This window comes from Trachypithecus francoisi, unplaced genomic scaffold (assembly GCF_009764315.1).
Source record: "Trachypithecus francoisi isolate TF-2019V2 unplaced genomic scaffold, Tfra_2.0 Lachesis_group15, whole genome shotgun sequence".
NCBI classification, from domain to species: domain Eukaryota; kingdom Metazoa; phylum Chordata; class Mammalia; order Primates; family Cercopithecidae; genus Trachypithecus; species Trachypithecus francoisi.
In genome coordinates, this window is record NW_022681460.1 from 37,177,482 (window position 1) to 37,197,126 (window position 19,645).

General features: G+C 35.8%; 1 long non-coding RNA gene across 1 annotated transcript in view; it reads left to right on the forward strand.

Moving 5' to 3' along the window:
• The first annotated feature begins 6,687 nt into the window (after positions 1-6,687).
• Positions 6,688-19,645, forward strand: part of LOC117098013 — a 28,441-nt gene continuing 15,483 nt past the window's right edge. Inside the window, exons 1-2 of the long non-coding RNA XR_004443139.1 lie at positions 6,688-8,673; positions 12,433-12,526. This is a non-coding gene — a long non-coding RNA (uncharacterized LOC117098013). The remainder of the gene's footprint in view (positions 8,674-12,432; positions 12,527-19,645) is intronic.

The window sequence follows — 19,645 nt, forward strand, 5'->3', positions numbered from 1 at the left end:
TTTTGATGTGATATACAAAAAATCATTGTAAGGTAAATGTCAAAGAATTCTTCATCTGTGTTTTCTTCTAGGATTTTTATGGTTTCAGGTCTTACATTTATATCTTTTATATATTTTTGAGTTGATTTATATGTATGGTGTAAGATAAAGGTCTAATTTCATTCTTTTGCAAATGAAGACACGGTTTTCTTAAAATAATTTATGGAAGGATTATCCTTTGACCATTGTGTCTTTTGGTGCCCTCGTCACAAAGTAATTGACCATATATGTTTGAATTTATTTTTGGGCTCTCTATTTTTTCCCCTCATCTATGTGTCTGCTTCTATGTTGAAACCATGCTATTTTGATTACTATAGCTTTGTAACATGATTTTAAATCAAGAAATGTAATTCTTCCAACTTTGCTTCCCCACTCCTCTGCCTCAGGATTGCTCTGGCAATTTATGGTTTTTGTTGTTCTTGTTGTTCCAATTTTAGCATTATTTTTTCTACTTCTGTGAAGAATGCCATTGGGATTTAGTAGGGATTGCATTAAATCTATATATTGCTTTAGGTAGTATGGACTTTTTAACATTAATTCTTTTCATCCATGACCATGGAATATATATTTTTTATTTGTTTTCTCCTTAATTTCTCATGTTGTTTGGATGTGTCCCCACCCAAATCTCATCTTAAATTGTAGATCCCATAATCCCTGCGTGTTGTGGGAGGGACTCAGTGGGCAGTGGGAGGCAATTTAATCAGGGGGACAGTTACTCACATGCTGTTTTCATGATAGTGAGTTCTCACAACCTCTGATGGTTTTGTAAGGGGCATTTCAGGCTTTTTCCTCAGCACTTCTCGTTGCTGCCACCATGTGAAGAAGGATGTGCTTGCTTTACCTTCTGCCATGATTGTATGTTTCCTGAGTATCTTTCCTGAGGCCCCACCCAGCCATGCTGAACTGTGAGTCAATTAAACCTCTTTCCCTTATAAATTACCTAGTCTCAGGTATGTGTTTATTAGCAGCATGAGAATGGACTAATACAATTCCTTTCATCAATGTTTTACAGTTTTCAGTGGACAATCTTTCACCTCTTGGTTAAATGTATTCCTAAGTATTTTATTTTATTATTTAATATTATCATAAATGGAATTCTTTACTTGATTTTTTTTTGGGGTAGGCAACGCTGTGTGTATAAAAATGCCATAGATTTTTATATCGATTTTATATTCTGCAACTTTACTGAACTCATTAATTAAAGCTAACAGTTTTTCAATGGAATCTTTGGCATTTTCTACATATAGGATTATGTATTCTGCAAAAAGAGATAATTTTACTTCTTATTTTCTGATTTGGATATCTTTTGTTTATTTTTGTCTAATTGTTCTTGACAGTACCTCCAATATTATGTTGAAAAGAAGGAACTAGAGTGAGAATGCTTGCCTTGTGCAAGATCTTAAAGAAAAAGTCTGTTTCTCTCCATTAACTATGATGTTAGCTAAGGTTTTTTCATAAATGGCTTTCATTATGTTAAGGAACTTTCTTTGTATACCTAAATTCTTAGAAGTTTTAATTAAGAAATGACATTGAAATTTGTTGAATGCTTTTGCTGAATCAATTGATATGATCATGTGGTTTTTGCCTTTTATTCTATTAATATGATGTATCACATTCATAGAGTTGCATTTGGTAAACCAGCTTTGCATACCAGGAATAAATCCCACTTGATCATGATGCATAATTTATCTTATGTGCTGTTGAATTTGATTTGCTAATATGTTATTGAAGAATTTTGCATTAATGTGCATAAGAGATATTTGCCCGTAGTTTTATTTTCTAGTGGTATCTTTGGCTCACATATGATAGTCATGTGGGTCTCGTAAAATGTGTTAGGAAGTATTCTACTGTTTGGAAGAGTTTTAAAAGTATTGGTATTAATTCTTCTTTGAAAGCTTTGTAGAATCCAAATGTAAAGCCATCTGGTCCTGGGCATTTTTTGGGGGCAAGGTGGGGAGTCTTTTAATTACAGCTTTAATTTATTCTTTTGTTATAGGTCTCTTCAGGCTTTATATTTCTTTTTGATTAAATCCTGTTAGGTTGTAATTTTCTAGGAATGTATCCATTTTTTGAGGCTATCAAACTTGTTGGCATATAATTTTTCTAATAGTTTAAGATCCTTTTTGTTTCTAAGAAATCTGTTGTAATACATCCAATTTTACTTCTGATTTTGCATATTTGAATCTTCTCTCTTTGTTTCTTAGGTAATTTAGCTAAATTTTGTTAATTTTGTGTATTTTTTAAAAAATCATCAGTTTTATTGCTATTTTTGTATTATAGGTTTTCTATTCCTTATTTATTTATTTTCTGTTATTTACTATTTTATTCATTTTGCTAACTTTTGATTTAGTTTGTTTTTTTTCCTAGTTTCTTGAGGCATAATGTTAGGCCGTTCATTTGAGAAACTATTTTGTTTTCATTTTTTCTTCATTTCTGAAGGACAGGTATAGTGAGTATAGTATTCTTGGTTGACAGTTTTTGTTCTGTTTTGTTTTCCCAGCACTTTGAATAAAATATCTCATTGTCTTCTGGCCTGCAAGGTTTCTGCTGAGAAATGTTCTCATAGTATAAATGAGTTTCTGCTATGTCACGTGACACTTTCATCTTGCCACTTGTCAAATTTGTCTTTGACTTTTGATAGTTTAATAATAATGTGCCTCAGAGAGGACCTTTTTGGGTTGAATCTGTTTGAGATATTTGAGTTCCATGGATCTGGATGTCTATATTTCTTCCAAGACTTGATTTTTTTTCAGCAATTATTTCACTAAATAAGCTTTTTGACTTTATCATTGTCTCTCTTCTTTCCAGAACTCCCATAATGTGAATATTTATTTACTTAATTGTGTCCCACGAGTCTCATATGCTATTTTTATTATTTTTTATTCTTCTTTCTTTCTCCTGTCACTGAGTAATTTCAAAATACCTTTCTTTAAGTTCATAGGTACTTTCTTCTGCTATATCTAGTCTATTGATGAAGTTCTTGATGATATTTTATGTTACAGTCATTGAATTCTTCAGCTTCAAGATTTGTGTTTGGTTCTTTTCTATGATATTTATCTCTGTTAAATTTCTCATTTAAAGCATGAGCTGTTTTTCTTATTTTTTTAAATTGCCTTTTTGTATTATCTTTTATCTTGTTGGGTTTTCTTAAGAGTATTATTTTGAGTTTTTTAGCGGAGAATTTGTAAATTTTCTTTAAAGTTCAGCTACTGGAGAATTATTGTGTTCCTTTAGGGGTGTATACTTCTTTGCTTTTTAATGTGGTTTGTGCCCCTATGTTGATGTCTGCATATCCAGTAGAAAAATTACATCAGCTCTCCAAATTTTAGAGTGGCTTTCACAGAAAAAGATTTTCACCTTCAGATGAAAGATGCCAGATGGAAAGGGTATGTTGACTGTTTCTGAGTGGATGTGGTAGTATAGCATCCATGCAGCTCCTTCAGTTGCACTCAAAATCAGAGATGACTCTGGATGCCTCAGTGGCATAGGCTGCAGGAGTCTATGGAAATGGATATGAAAGTGTAGGTTGTTAAGAACCTTGATGGCAAGGGCTTTTGAGATTCTCCTCTTCTCATTTTTCCTTACAATAGACAGTTTTGGTTCCTTCTTGGGATCCAAGGGGGGTCCCTCTTCAATACCACAAAGGGGATCCCTCTTCACGTTGAATATGATACAGCCCACAATCAGCTGCAGAAGTTATGGGTTCTAGGTTGAAAGTTCTCAGAGTGGTTGTGGTGCTGAGTTTCTGGTCTCAGGGTCCAAAGAACCTATTGTGCCACCTGAGTCTCAGGGCACAGGTTCATTTTCTGAGTCAGTGTAGGATGCAGATTGCCTACAAAGCTAGGGTCTGTGACTCTGAGCACCCCCAGCAGCTCAGGCTCTGGGTGACAAGTTTTAGCTCTAATTCTGTCCCTGAAGGGCAGGGTATAGCACTGCCCTGGCTCCAGGGAAAAGAGGATTCTCTGAAGATTCGAGCACAAGTAGCAGGGTACAGCTGGAATTTGAGAATGAGATCCAACAGGGCGCCATGGCTACTCAGTCACCAGAAGATGCAGCATCACATAATGGTGACTCTGGATCTAAGATGGTGGGTTACAGCAGTATTTTCAGGTTCAGTGGCAGCAATAAACCCAGAATGGCAGAGAAAGCTATCGCTTGAGCCCTCGGGTACAGGGGACAGCTCAGTGATGATTCCATTCCCTGGGTAGGAGGTTGTGTCAGCAGCTCAGACTCTAGGGTGTTTATTCTAATTCCAGAGGAGTGGGGTATTAGAGCTGTTTGGCTATATGGGAGTGTGTCTCAGCTCAGTCAACACTCTGTTTCCCTGGGATGTGGGGTGCCATGTCAGTTAAGTTCTGGGATGTACAGAATGCTTGACTTGGCCAAAGCACCATTTCCCCATGAGTCAGGGTTCCATTTCAGCTCAAGCACAGGAAGGGTGTGAATGCTCTGGGCAGCTAAGTATCGTTTCCCTGTGAGGCAGCACACTGCTTCAGCTCAGTGCCTGAGGGTCATGGCACAGCAGTAGCTGAGAAAAGCAGATTGAATGGCTTCATGGCAACTTGTCCCCATATGTTAGCATGTACTATAAGCTTGGCCCACGAGTGATGAGCCACGAGGTGAGAGTGGTTCAGAGGTGACAAAGCCTAACTGATAGAAGGGTATCTTGATTATTTGTCCCAGAGCAATGTTTATGGCTCCAAGATGGTGTAGTATGATAATGGCTTGGGCCATGCTGGGTGGTAGGAGTGGGATGGACACAGTGTTGATGCCTTCTCTGGGTCGGGGGGTGGGGTGCAGCTGTTGCATCCCTGGCAGCTCCCTCAGCTGGGCTTAGTGCTTGTGAGAATTGCAGTAGTCCTTACTGTGAGGATTGTAGGTACTCAAGTTGGGGATGGGGGGTGATGGGGGATGATGGGATCCTCTTGCTTACCTTTTCCCTATAGGAAGAATTTCCCCTTGGTTCCAAGCTGATTCCATCTGGGTGATGGAATGACAGAGGTGAGATGTTTTCTTCTGTTCTCTGTGTGGCTATCCGGGCTTTCTTTGATCTACAAAGTTTCTGCTACTTCTTTCATGTACACCAGTGCTTTCCTTCCGTTATTTTCATCAGAATGTACTTATTGTTTCTGCTGTCTTTGTAGGGGAGATGAGTGCTGGGGGTTTCTAGCTGGCCATCTTGCTCTCAATCATTTTTTTTTGGAAGTGTTTTATTAGGCTTACTTTTAAAAATTTGTGTTTTCTTAACTCCTTTGTTTTCTTTTGAGATAGATAATCATCTTTTCTGCAAGAGTAATATTTTCCTATCATTCTCACATGTCCTATATGTATTAGTTTGTATAATCACATTAACTAGAAGCAGAAGCAGTAGCCACAGTGGCATCCTTGTCTTGTTTCTCATTTTAATGGACTCTCCATTAACGTTTTATCAGCACACAGATTGTGTTTTGGTTCTTAGTAGATATACTTAGCTAAATTTTCTTTCTATTCTTAGGATATTAAGTATTTTTAATAAAGAAACTTTAATCTGAAGACAAGTGCTTCAGCTTTGAGAAAAACAATTTTGTAATGATTACTGCTTAATTTGTTTAGGATAAGACAAAAAGTAGGAGATACTTAATTGACCAAGTTGTTACAGTGACAGTTTAAAAATTGATTACAGTAACAATTGCACAAATGCTTCCTTCTCTTTGTACTCATACCTTTTTAATTTTTTTTTTTCAAAATTGAGGTGACTTTAATGTTGCTATTACTTCAATAGTACCACAAATAGTTAACTAACACATATAAAGTACATACTACATGCTGGGCACTATTCCATGTGATATATATATATAGATATATATACACACACCAATTTTTCCTCAAGGTATATCATTTGGTAGAGACATTATTGTCTTTATTGTAGAAACATTGAACCAGTTATAGTAAAGAAAAAGTAATATCTTCAAAGCCATCCAGCTGATTATTGGCTGTAATGGAAGGTATCGGGTATTGGCACATTAGCCAAATGCCTCTCAAAACCCCTCCCCATTTAAATCTCAAATAATGATTTCCTCAATTATATTGCTGCATATCACCAAGAGATGAACTTCTGTTTCTCTCCTGTTTGTTTTTCATTTTTTCTCATGCATGATAATGATCTGTGTTTGGATTTGTGTCTTTTGGATCCACCATTTATTATTTTCTGCTGTATGCAGCAGTGGTAGTATCCAGCAGCAGATCTTCTTGATGGCACTGGTAGTACCTATGGGGCATCCAAACAAGAGTATTTATTCATCATAATCTTGGCTGTGGTTCCCTCTACAAAGCTTCTGTTGTTTTCTGCCCATTTTCTTAGCAGGTACCCCATCATGCCAGCTAATTCTGTGAGCTACCCAACATTCTTTCAACAAATTTATATTCTCCTTTTATTAGCTAGAACTGCTTTTTCTGCTCACATCCAAGATTTTTAACTGAGAGAGAAATTGTTACCTGGGGATAGGGTGCATCAGATACTTTCAAGGAATGTGGAAACTATTAAATTGTTCATCTGGCATAGCTGGGGCAGAAACCAGTCAAAATCTTGCTTAAATGACAATGCAGGAATTCAGTAATAGTGAAAAAAGCTAATCAAATTGTTGTCTGTAGTCACCTGGCATCAGGTGCTCATTGCAGTGATGGCTTTTGGGAATTGAGTTGCCCCCACCACAGAATAGTGGGGTGTACATGAAGAATTTATGGACTTAGAGAAGGGGCAGCTGTTTTGAACATCAATGGACAGCTTAAAGAAACAGAATGACAAGTTAAAATCCTTGAATTCTGGGCTCACAGCACTGACTGAAATCCAGGGAGTTTCTAGGATCAAGATAAAAGAATCTCTTATCTTTTGTTGCTGCAGGGACTGAGCTGGCAAAAAACAAAATGTGGTATTAGAGATAGTAAAATTAGACTATCAGTTGAATTCAGAGCTTTTCCTCATCTCTTATGTAAAAATTAGAGAATTGGTAGGGAAAGAGTATTTTGGCACCCTGAACACTAACTCCCATTGATAGCCCATTGACACTGAAGAATACGCTGTGAAAATTCCTTGTACCTCTTCTTAAAGGCACCCATCACGACTTCCCAGGGGAAGAATGCACTGGAAAAATGGAAATGCTAAGATCTTTTCGAGATTCTTAGACACAAGCATTAAACACATTAATCTATTTTGCCCATTGGGAGGATTTTCTCTCTAAAACCTACTGGATGACTTGTGAAACTCATGGGCAAAATAATGCCCCAAGAAGTCCAGTTTTCTCTTGTGCTTTGATAATAGTTTCAAATTGCCTTAAATGTCAACTTACCAGTATTTATGGCAAATAGCTGCCAGTTTGCCTAGAAACTAGATAAAGGATCTCAAAGGAACTGAACTGGGGGATTAATGGCAGATTTTTTTTTTTGTGGGGGGAGATTGGGGAAGAGAAGCATGGAAGAATTTCTTAAAATAGGCTCAGACTATAAAGAATATTCATGCTACATGTTAATCCAAAGGACATTTCTAGCCAAACAGCTCATAATATTTAGATGGACGAGCTAACCTAATCTCTCAATGTAGGTCATCTTCCTTCTATAGAAACTTGAGAATTTAAAAAACAAAGTGACCATAGTTGAAAAGATAGCAGCTACTCAAGCACAACGACACAGGATTCCCTTTACCTGTGTACCAATATATTTTACCAAAAGTAGTAAATATAAACCTATAATACTATAGGATAATTGTTTGGACAACTGTTTGCTTAGAATCAGTTGATGATTGTTTTACCGCTTTTGTCATGGAGAATTCATGTAATGCCTCAAGTCAGCATCGTTATACCTTACACAACTGAATGCTTTATTCAATGTCATTGTATTTCTCATAATTTCTTCCAAACAAGGAACTCAATTTCCTATGAACAAAGCAGGAAAATGGGATAATGCCCTTAGGTTTGTTTAGTCTTATATACTTTTTTGAAGAATAAGTTAAGTATCATGTCATAGGATATTATCCATGATTTGAAACATTTGAAACGTATATATTTCTATTTATTTCACAATCAGTATACAATAGAATTGAAATTAGTACATCTCCCAATTAAACCTGATTAGTTATTCACAATATATTTATTCCTATCTCTGAAATAATGGGAACTACTGGTTTAGAAACTAATAATGTTCAAGGCAGAAATGTTACACCAGGGTATCCAGTGATGGTTGCATGGAGTGAACATTGCCAACCGGTCAATTCAGAATCTTATGACCTGAATCAGCAAACAATAAAATGGGTTAGTGTGTTGTATAGGGTAATTGATATTGAAAGTCAAGAGGAAAGATAATTTATGATACATAGTACATCAGGAAGGGTGGGCCTCCAGTTGGTTCCGTGGGTAATTTTTATGTGACCATATTTATTTGTAAAAGACTGAACTATACAGATAAAACTAGTAAGAGTTCAGAACCCCTAGGAATGAAGGATTTACATAAATCTACTTTTCCTTTCTTTCAGTCACTACTGTGGCAAGATCACGACTGGATCTAGGAGATCTCGGTTCAATATGGAGATTATCCAAGGATTCTAGTGTTGGAGCTATATGCTGTAACTGAAGAGGGTTAAAATTGTCTCCTTTTGGGACACTGGTAAACTGGATTTTTGCTATGAGAGGAAGTTTCATGGTATAAGACAGGAAGTTTTTTTGATTAGAATGGGCAAAAGATTTTATATGAATTCTAGGTTGCCAAAGAGATTATTGCTAGTGGGAATATTGTGACCCTATCATACACATGTTTACCTTATTTGGGATTAAAATCCATACTATGGGCTGGGAGCAGTGGCTCACACCTGTAATTCCAATACTTTGGGAGGCTGAGGTGGATGGATCACGAGGTCAGGAGATTGAGAAGATCCTGACCAACATGATGAAACCCTGTCTCTACTAAAAATACAAAAGTTAGCTGGGTGTGGTAGCATGTGTCTGTAGTCCCAGCTACTTAATTCCACTCCAGTCTGGGTGATAGAGCAAGACTCTGTCAAAAAAAAAAAAAAAAAAAAAAAAATTCCTTACTATGTAAATCTTGGAGGAACCCAGAATTTAAGGTCAGACTAACAAGGTCATATATTCTTCTTTGTTTCCCCTGGCACCCAGAGCAGGGCAACTGGCCTAGGTTCAACCTACTGGATGGCCCACTTTGAATTTTCAGGAAGTGATACAAAATTTTAAAAAGGCCTATGAAAAATTCTTGACCATCGCTGTGTTCATGGCAGCTGTGCCCAGTGACAGTAGGTCTAGTTCAGTGGTATTCAGGAACAACAGTGAGTGGTTCCTGTGTTGTAACCAGGAAATTCCTCTAGTGGAAATTACCTGTATTTTCTGATGTTTGACCTTCCTATTTTCCCAAATATGGTTATCAAGCTTTTGAGTTAATTCTAGTATCTACTCAGTAGGCTCCTGTCAATTGAATCTTTTCAGGATTCAAATCCCACTTCAACATTACCTCCAATCAAATGCTCTCCCTGGACCCTACATTGGTAATTGAAATGCCATGCTAAAAGCTTCAGATTATAGCTTCTGTCATGGCACTTCTCATATTTTGTTATAATTGTTTTCTTTGTCATGTTAATTTCCCAAGTAGAAAGAAAGTTGAAAGGACTAAAACTTTCCTGTGGTTAAAACAATCTGGCCTCATATAAAGTTTGGTAAAGTAGGAATTCTACAACTGTGTTTCTAATCAATCAGTATAGTTGACCTCTGGCTGTTACCTTACATGGTTATTAAGTTATTGCCTCTCAGCTCAGACTCTTCCTTCTACACTCTGCTCTGTGAAGCTGGACTAGAAATCTGCAAGCTTCACGTCTGCCTTGCTAGCTGTCTTCCTCTTAGTCTTGGCTAGTAGAAAGCACTAGAGGGAGCTGTAAGGATGGAAGAGGGAAAAGAGACTTGCTCCATCTTGTTTGTTTGGTGCTGGCTTCCCGTTTGCTTCCTGTCATTGAGCATCACCTTAGCCTCATCTCACCTCTTCCTGCTAGTAGCAGCAGTTTGTCTCTGTAGAATGTTTAATTGACTTTGCAGTTCTTCAGCATTTGCAGAATCAGTCTCAATGTGCTCCTGCAAAAACAGCAGCCCCTGATGCTGTCAACCAGCATTCCTTTTCAGAGGCCGGGGTCCTAGTCCCATAAGATATTTCCCTCAAGCAAAGAGACACAAGCATGGGTGAAGCAGCACGATTTATCCGAGATCTGAGTTTCAGCTCTGCACAGACCCTCCTCTGAGATTGTATGTTTGCATACCCAGTCCTAGTAGGGTAACTGTAGCCTTTAGAAACTCCTTCCATAACAATGCAATTATTTTTCTTTTTGCCATTTTAAGTCTTTAGTACCTAATTAACACTTATTTATATAAAACAATTTCTGTTAAAATAACTGATCTGACTTTATCTTATGAATGGACCCTGACTGATACTTACTCATTCTAGGGTAGTATATGCAAAAGCATGCTTGATGGTACCCTGAACTGTTCTGGCCCATTTTAACCATAAGTAACCATGAAAAGTGCATCCTTCTGCATGTGATATATTGACTCAGAAAACTAGAAAATTCCAAGTGCTTAGGCCAATTTGAATTGTATTTTCAGTATTCAAAATCAAAAGATGTAATGAGAATGTTCATGTTTTACTCTATTTTTGAATTGCTTATTTACAAAAATAATCATGTCAGGGTATTGCATAGAACAGGTTATGTACTCAAATTGGATAATTTGAGATACTTTGAGATGAAATTAATAAAATGATGATCTACAAAAGCTAGAGCAGGGTATAGATAAATCAAAAGAGATTTCAATACCCCAGGGCCAGTTGTAGTGGAGAGACCTGTTATCACCCTTATATCTGAAAGGACTAAAACCCATAGAGCGATTTGTGTAGCAAGAATCACCCGTCAAGAACTGTGACCTTTGGCAGAGGTATACAATCAACCTGCAGAAAAAGAGCAAGGAAAATAAATTTTCCTACCTACCTCTGATCTCCTGCCAGGGATATCCATTAGCCAAGCTCAACTAGAAACTGCAGGGCAAGGGAAACACTTAATGCCGTTCATAGAGATCATGGTCCTGTGGGTCTGCTGGGGAGAGGCGGAGGGCAGAAGATCTGAAGGAGTGAATGGAATACAGCTTCAAAAAATGGGTTAATTATAAGCATAAATGAAATATTTTTAATAATGGAATATTTTCAGGAAGAAATCTTTCTGAATAAATGAGGAAAATATTCTGAGGGCACGGAGGGAATGTGATGGGAAGAGAAGAGAACATTTACAGCGCATTTCTGGAAGCATAGAAGTTAAATATCAAAGAAAAACACTCTGTCATCTGAAAACATGAGAGGAATTGGAAATATAAGTGTTCTAAATAACATTTTTACTTTTAACAATAAATACAGATTTTTAACACACTTTAATCTTGATTCTGGGAAGCATTTTAGTACTCGGTAGCATTAAGAAACACTGAAACAGGTTGACAAATGCCTCCAAACATACATAACATGTGTATGTATGTATGCTTTAACATTTGAAAATATAATGTGGTAAGTTTCAAAGCATTTATAATTAATTAAGCTGTTTTCACAGCCCTTTAGAAGAATATTTTTCCAGGATAGCTGACTGCATAATGCTTTGCATGATTTATTTATAGACTACTAATGAAGACATATCTAATCATCATAATTAATTGGTATTTTTGTGCTTTGGGGCCTAATCACAAAATCTTTTATATGCTGGCTCAAAGTAAACCTAGCTATGGGGCAAACATTTAGGACAAACCCTGCTTGTTGTTTTTAATATACAGCTCCATTTTATTGATTTGTTTATTCAACATTTCTGACTCTGATTATACAATGCCAGAGTAAGTAGCCCATTTGGTCAATTTAACTTTTTAAAATACTTTCTTAAACAAACAAAAAGAAGACAGAGGACTCCTATTTGGCATAGTAGATAAAAATTTCAGTTTTTTGCATTATTTATTGTGTTGTATTACTATCAGATAGTGATACTGTTTATAAGAATTTTGATTACCTTGAAGTGAAAGCAGAATTATTCTCTTCTAATTTACTTGTTAATTTTCCTTTCTCTTTTACTCATATGAAAAGTAATGTGAACTCACTGTTATGAGACAAATTAAGATTTTTGTTTTGTGTATTTTTTATAGCTATTGGGAGTTCCTGAGGAAAACTCTCAGAACACCCACTTTCATGTTTAGATACTGAAATAGTGAAAAATTACACCAAGACCAAAGGTGAATATCAAATATCTCTTTTATTTTGAACAGAGGCCAGTTTAGTATGTGGCTTTTATGCTTTTATATGCAGCAAGCACTAAAATTACACTGGTGTTTACCCTTTGTCCACAAACAGAAGCATATAGAAGGCTGCCCGGGAAGAGCAGGGCAGAACTTATATTCTCTTTGGTCAGCTTCCCGGAGAAAGAGGAAGGCCAGAGTGAAGCCAGGTATGTCCAGTTTTCTTTCCCAAATTTATAAATTTCTTAAATCACTCTACCTCCCATGGACAGAATGAACAAAGAGAGGGGACTAGAATTTTACTAATTAATCTCCTCTCAAAGAAGAGTTTCAGATTAAAGATTTCAGTCTATTAAAAAGAAAGAAGGAAAAACAAATATTTTGTATTTTCCAATGGCTTTATTCAGTTTAAGTGATCCTTTGAATATTTTAGCATTAAAATATTCTAAACATTTCATCTGATATGTTTAATCCTATCATGAATCCCAAATATCACCTCAGTGTTTGCTTCAGGAACCCAACCTGTGACAGGTGTCCATTGTTTTATGAATATGAGCATGTTTGCCTTAAAAAGAGATAATACTTCAAAAAGATTATAAGACAGTGATTGAATATTAATAATGATAGTGATAAATTAGAATATAACATGATGTATTTAGTTTTTATTTGAAACTTATCTAAAGTTCTGAACCTTCCTTTGCTTTTTAACTAAAACACCATTTATTTGAATTCCTGCAAAGGATAGTGAGTTTTCTGGATGGTGACTTCTACTGAAGTTTCTAGAATTGGAATAACTTTCCTAACTAAATTAGTATATTAACTAATTTTTTTGATCCTTCTGTATCTATGATTTTCATTTAAACTGACTACCTAGTGATGCAACATAATTTACTTGCTTCTGCAAACATTCTGATTAAATCAGTCATTATGAAGCCCTTCTGAGAAGCCACTAAGACAAGTAAAAGTGAATATCCCATCAATAAAAGGGAATCAAAGTGAGAGATGGATAAATATCATTAGTATTAATTAGTCTAATATAATTGTTTAAAAATTTAAGCAATAGAAAAATAGAGGGCCCAAAAAGATCATATTTTTAAGTTAATGAATTTATGAACATGAGAATTGTATAACTATTTGCATTAGCTTGGGCTGCTATTTAAAAAATCATAGACTTGATGACTTTAGAGCAGACATTTATTTCTCAAATTTGGAAACTGGAAAGTCTAAATTTAAGGTGCCACTAAATGCAATTTCTAGTAGAAGTCTTCTTTCTGGCTTGTAGACAGCCATCTTCATCTTCATCCTGTGTCATAACATGACGGAGACAGAGCAATTTTCGCTTTTCTTCTTCTTATAACACCAATGACTACATCATGAGGGCCCCTCATAACCACATGTAGCCCTAATTACCTCCCATTGTTTCCATCTCCAAATACCATCACATTGTGCATTAGGACTTCAACATATGAGTCGAGTCTTGGGGAGACTGAAATCAGTCCATAACACCAGTCACAAAAAAAAATATTTAAGATGAGCAGAAAAAATTTGCTTTTCAGATTATGAAGAAACACTTGGATTCCAGCAGGTATCATCTTAGGAATGCTGAACTTAAGATAAAGAGACAGGGGGCTGAGTTCCATAGTGGGGCTGAATGCCTAAAACTCTTGAGATCGCTTAAAAAATGTCTGTAACTATACCTTCCTCAGGAATAAGATAGGGCTACTGAAGATCTTTCATAGGGTTGTGTGTATTTCTAAATGAGATAAGATATATACTCTATGTGTCGAAACAATAATAGAAAATTAAAGGTAAGATATTACAACGTAATTTCTTCATTTCAGATACTGACACTATATATATGTGTAGTGTGTGTACATATACACACACTACACATATATATACACACACTATATACATATACATATATATACACACTATATATACACACACACTACATTTTAAAGGAATTACGAGAAAGATGGAGTATTTGAGAAATGAGCAATTTTGAGGAAAGAAGAGCTAGTCTATATGAAAGATGTTTAGGGAACTATATTTTAAGCCTTCCACCACTGACTGTCTTATGAACCTTTCCACACTCCTGATTGGATATTGTTCTTCCTGAGGAAGATTGCTTTTCCTCTTTAAAATAAAACCTGTGAAATTTTAAACTGTACTTTTGCATCCAATTGTTTGAACCACTTAAGTAGAGTTGATTGATTTCAGAAGCAGTGCTATTAAAAATGATGAGTAATTTGTTAAAGAAGGAAAACAAAACATGAGGGAGAGAAAACACAGGGTGAGACTGGGAGGAGAAATACAGAACATTGAGACCCCTGTGATGGCGTTAAAGCATTGGGTTAATTATTCTTTCCTGGAAGTTAAGATGAGAGCTACTGGCTCAAACGTGTGAGTGAGTGAGGACAAGGAACACAAATAAAACTAACAGTAATTTATCTTACAAGTGTGAGAAAATACCGTCTCCTTAGAATGTACAATGTGCATACTTCTTATTAAAGATTGATAGGTAACCTTTAGAAACTGTGCCCAATTAGCATTAGAAATTGATAGTGTGGGTCAGGTGGGGTGACTCACGCCTGTAATCCCAGCACTTTGGTAGGCTGAGGCGGGAGGATTACCTGCGGTTAGGAGCTTGAGACCAGCCTGTCCAACATGGTGAAACCCCGTCTCTACTAAAAACTACAAAAATTAGCTGGGTGTTGTGGTGGGCCCCTGTAATCCCAGCTACCTGGGAGGCTGAGGCAGGAGAGTTGCTGGAACCTGGGAGGCAGAGGTTGCAGTGAGCCGAGATCATGCCATTGCACTCCAGCATGGGTGACAGAGTGAAACTCTGTCTTAAAGAAACAAAAAGAAAAAGAAATTGATAGTGTGGGCTGGTTGTGGTGTCTCACGCCTGTAATTCTAGCACTTTGGGAGGCTGAAGCAGGCAATCACGTGAGGTCAGGGGTTCGAGACCAGCCTCGCCAACTTGGCCAAACCCCGTCTCTACTGAAAAAAAAAAAAAAAAATAGCTGGGTGTGGTGGCACATACCTGTAATCCCAACTACTTGGTAGGGTGAGGTAGGAGAATCACTTGAACCCAGGAGGCAGAGGTTGCAGTGAGTGGAGATCATGCCATTGCACTCCAGCCTATGTGACAAGAGTGAAACTTTGTCTAAAAAATAAAAATAAAAAAGAAAGAAATTGATAGTGTGACACAGCACATTCTTGATTAATACTAAAAGTGTGTGTGTATATATATATATATTTTTTTTTTTGAGACGGAGTCTAAAACCATATATTTTCTAAGTGAACACTGCCCTTATTTTTTATTAAATATAAGCACACATTTTCTCCACTTCCACACTGTATAGTTTACTGTGTTAAACATTTGCCCACCATTTTTTTAAAGGATGTAGAATATACAAAAAAACTCTTCATAGCTTGAAATGTGCATAGAAGATAGACAAGTTTAGCTACTGCAGGATAAAAAGACTTGATGTGTTTTATGCCATGTTTATTTATTCCAACTATAAAAACAGAAATGGTCCACAAAGTAGTTTGATAGATAATGACTGAGGTTGTAAAAGTTATTGTGACTAATGGCATTTACCTTGTTTGGTTAAGTTAATTGAAAATCAAGGTGAAATTACCCTCTAGATAGATCCTATATTTTATAACATTTATAAAATCATAAAAAGGTTATGCCATCCTCAATTCTCAAAAAATTATATTGTTTTTGAAACTGTCAAAACATATTTTCCAATTGTATTACAGAAACAGGTAAACAATCTGATATGATGACCTAATTGTTTTTATGTTTGGCCATTACAAGTGTTGGCAGTTCCCTGGCTTCTGTTTGGAAGTAGTGTGTCAGTTGCATCTTATAATATGTTTGCCTTTGGTGAGACATCAGAAAACATGTCACATATTGGAGATTTATGTACTATAAAACGTCTCAAGAGTTTAACTTCACCATTAGGGTTACTCCTGTATAAACTTTGATAAAAATAATATCTTTGCTCCCTCCCAAGATAAATGAAAGAATTTAAGCCCACTTCGAGAATTCTAAGCTTTTGTGGTCAGTCTTCTTTTGTCCTCCAAGTTTGTAATTAATAGGGTTTAAACAAAGCTGTAATCTGGTGGATAGTTTGAGCTTTTGACTTAATCGATCAGTTGGAAAATTATTAGCTAGTTTCTTTACTTTACTTTTACCCCACCCCAGGATTTAGCTGTCTATCTGAGTGACATATTTGCCTGATTTTATGTATTAGCATACTCTCAGTTGAAAAAGCAAATCCGAATATGCACATTGATAAAGCACTTGCACAATAAAAGGGGCCATAAAAGTATTTATCATGCTTCTGAGATGTATTAGTCAATAAAATGAGTTATTCATTGAAATTTTATAGGGTGCAATCTCAGATGGAGTGCAAGCTCCTATTGAAAAATTGACACGTTTTCTTGCTGGAGGGAAGGATACATGTACGTCTAGCACTATGCAAGTTGTAAGGATGCTGGGAAGCTGGCAACTGGATGGAATCCTGAATCACATCTTACGCAGCTGCTGCTTCACTTTCTCTAAGAGCAGGGCCATGCTGATTAAGCCATAAGCATTTGTAAAGATTTTTTTTATTTTCTTTTATTATTTTCTGGCCATCTGTAAATCATAGAAGAACAGGAATAGGTGGCTTTCTTCCTTCAGCAACAGATCACCAATCCAAATACTCCTCTCTCACATAAAATTTTGCCTTGGTCAAACTATTTTCTATTCCTCAATCAAATTCTACAGTTTCTTTTTTCTTCTCTCTAAAATGATTTTTATCAAATATTCATTTATCAAAAGGCATCAGTAACCATTTTTTTTCATTTAAACCTTTACTTATCACTTTAATTTAACTTGTTCTTATATATTTATAAATTCTTAGAATGCGTTGCCTATATTATTGGATTTTTTCATATATAACCTTGCTAACTTATTGTAGTCATTTAAAAGACATATCTCTAAATTATTTGATACTCCTCATTGCAAAATACACAGCTTAATTCATTTCCTTTTGAGTGAGGACTAGACTTAGTTATTATTTTCTAGTGAATAGCATATGGCAGAAGTAATAAGATTTCACTTGCAAGATTATGTTATAAAAATCTGTGGTTTCCTTCCAGAATTTTATTTCTTTCTTGCTCTTCTCACTCTCTTTTTCTTCCTCTCTCCCCTGAATTACTCATTCTAGGGAAACCAATATTGTGGCTACTCAGGCAACCTTTGGAAAGGCCCACATCGTGAGGAACTGAAACCCACCAATATCAGTTATCTTGGAAATGAATGATATTCATATTCACTCCTCCCCATTGAACCTTGAGATAACTATCGCTCCAGTCAATATGTGGCTGAAACTTTGTGAGTGATCCCAAGACAGAACCACCCAGATAAGACACCTAGATTCTTGACCCTCAGACACTGTGAGATAATAAATGTTTACTGTTTTATTTTATTGAGTTTGGAGTAATTTGCTTTGACAGCAAAAGACAGCTAATACAGTTGTATATCTTTACTTTCTCTTTTACTAGATTATGAACTTTATGAAGAAAAGGATACATACTATTGATGTTCTATTTTTAGTCTAGATAATACATGCCTGCAGATGTAAAAAATAAAATCTCAAAAGATTAAGCTGATAAAAGTTTATTTGTACTAATATAAAGTCTAATACGGGTAAGGAGATGTAATAAAAATTAACAAATACATATATAAGATAATTTTTATGGTAATTAATTATCTGAAAAATATAAAACACCTGTAGTAACTTAACAGAATTACTGACAAAGGGAAGACAGAAGGTACATTTGGGCAGAGTGGTGAAAAATCCCCACTACTAGAAGTTAATATTGGAGTTGAAATCTGAACATTGCCAATTAACTCTACAAATATTCAGGGAAGAGCATTCTGGACTGAAGAGCAACTTTCCCAGGTAAGGACCTTTCCTAGCTTGCCAATAGGAAACAAAGTGAGCTGGTGGGCAGGAACCTGTTAAAGCAGTATTTTGTAGGTAATAATGAAGAGGTTGGAATTTATTGAAAAGTTTCATTGGAACTCGCATTTGCTGTAAGTCAACACTCCAGAGAAGACCACGGTCAGCTGTGAGTTATTATCAGCTGACACAACAGCTGAACAATGAGTGGAAAAGGACATCAAAGTGGATCAGCAAGAGCGTCTATGACAATCACATTGGCCATTGAATGGAGAATTAATTGTGGTGGTGGTAGTGTGACTGGGCAAGTGGAGAGTAGGACAACCAATTAGTAGACTGTTGTAATACCACAGAAAAGGGGATATCATTGATTAAACTGGCATTAGATGTAGAAAAGAGGAGTTGATTGAAAAAAAAGATTTAGGATGTATTTTGGAAGAAGAGTCATGAGATGTGATGTTTCGATTTACATCTCCTTTCAGAATACATTCTAAATCTCTTTTCTTTCAACTCTTCTTTTCTGCATCCAGCCCCAGTTTAACGGAAAGTGGATAATGAAACATGACCCCCTTCACCACCTTTTTGTTTTGTTTTGTTTTGGTTTGGTTTTGGTTTGGCCTGTATTACTGGATAGTGCTCTTTACAGAAAAAAAAATTAAGGAGATACAAAAAATACCTTATCTTTCCAATATCTCCCAAGATAATTCCATTTTCAGAAAGAGACTTCGGTTTTGTATATCACTTGAAGAGAACAGGGTAGAGAGAGTTTCAAGGGGAGGAAGGAAAAGTGGAGAAGGGAGCTAGAGGTCAGCAAGGAAAGGAGTAATTTAAAAGATAATAAGGTAAAGAACAATATGAAAGGAAAGGAAAATAAATAAAATATGTAGGGCATTAAAGGAAAAAAGAAAAGAAAGACCAAGGGTAATCACTGTAAAGTGGTTAAAAAAGAAAAGTAAAAATGAACGCAATGAAAGGAATAGAATTAGATGTCTCTGAGACCCTTCGGGGGTCTGTAAGTTCCTCCTCTGTCCTAATCCATGTCTGTGTGAGGGCAGATTTTCTTCATATAGTTCAACCAAATAACATATTGCAACAGACCGAATGTAGAAGCAGGTATGAAAATCTAGCTATCTAATAAGTGAGGCAATGCAGACGTTTACAAAACTGAAAAATTATGCTACTCTTATCATTTTCTAAACAATATAGTTATTTTAATAAAACACATTATATCGATTTTAACATGAAATGAATTTATGTTATTTATAAGAATATTTTAAAACTGAATTCAATGTTTTCTAATAAGGAATATATACATATATATACACACATGTATATTTATTTATTTATTTTGTAGGAGAT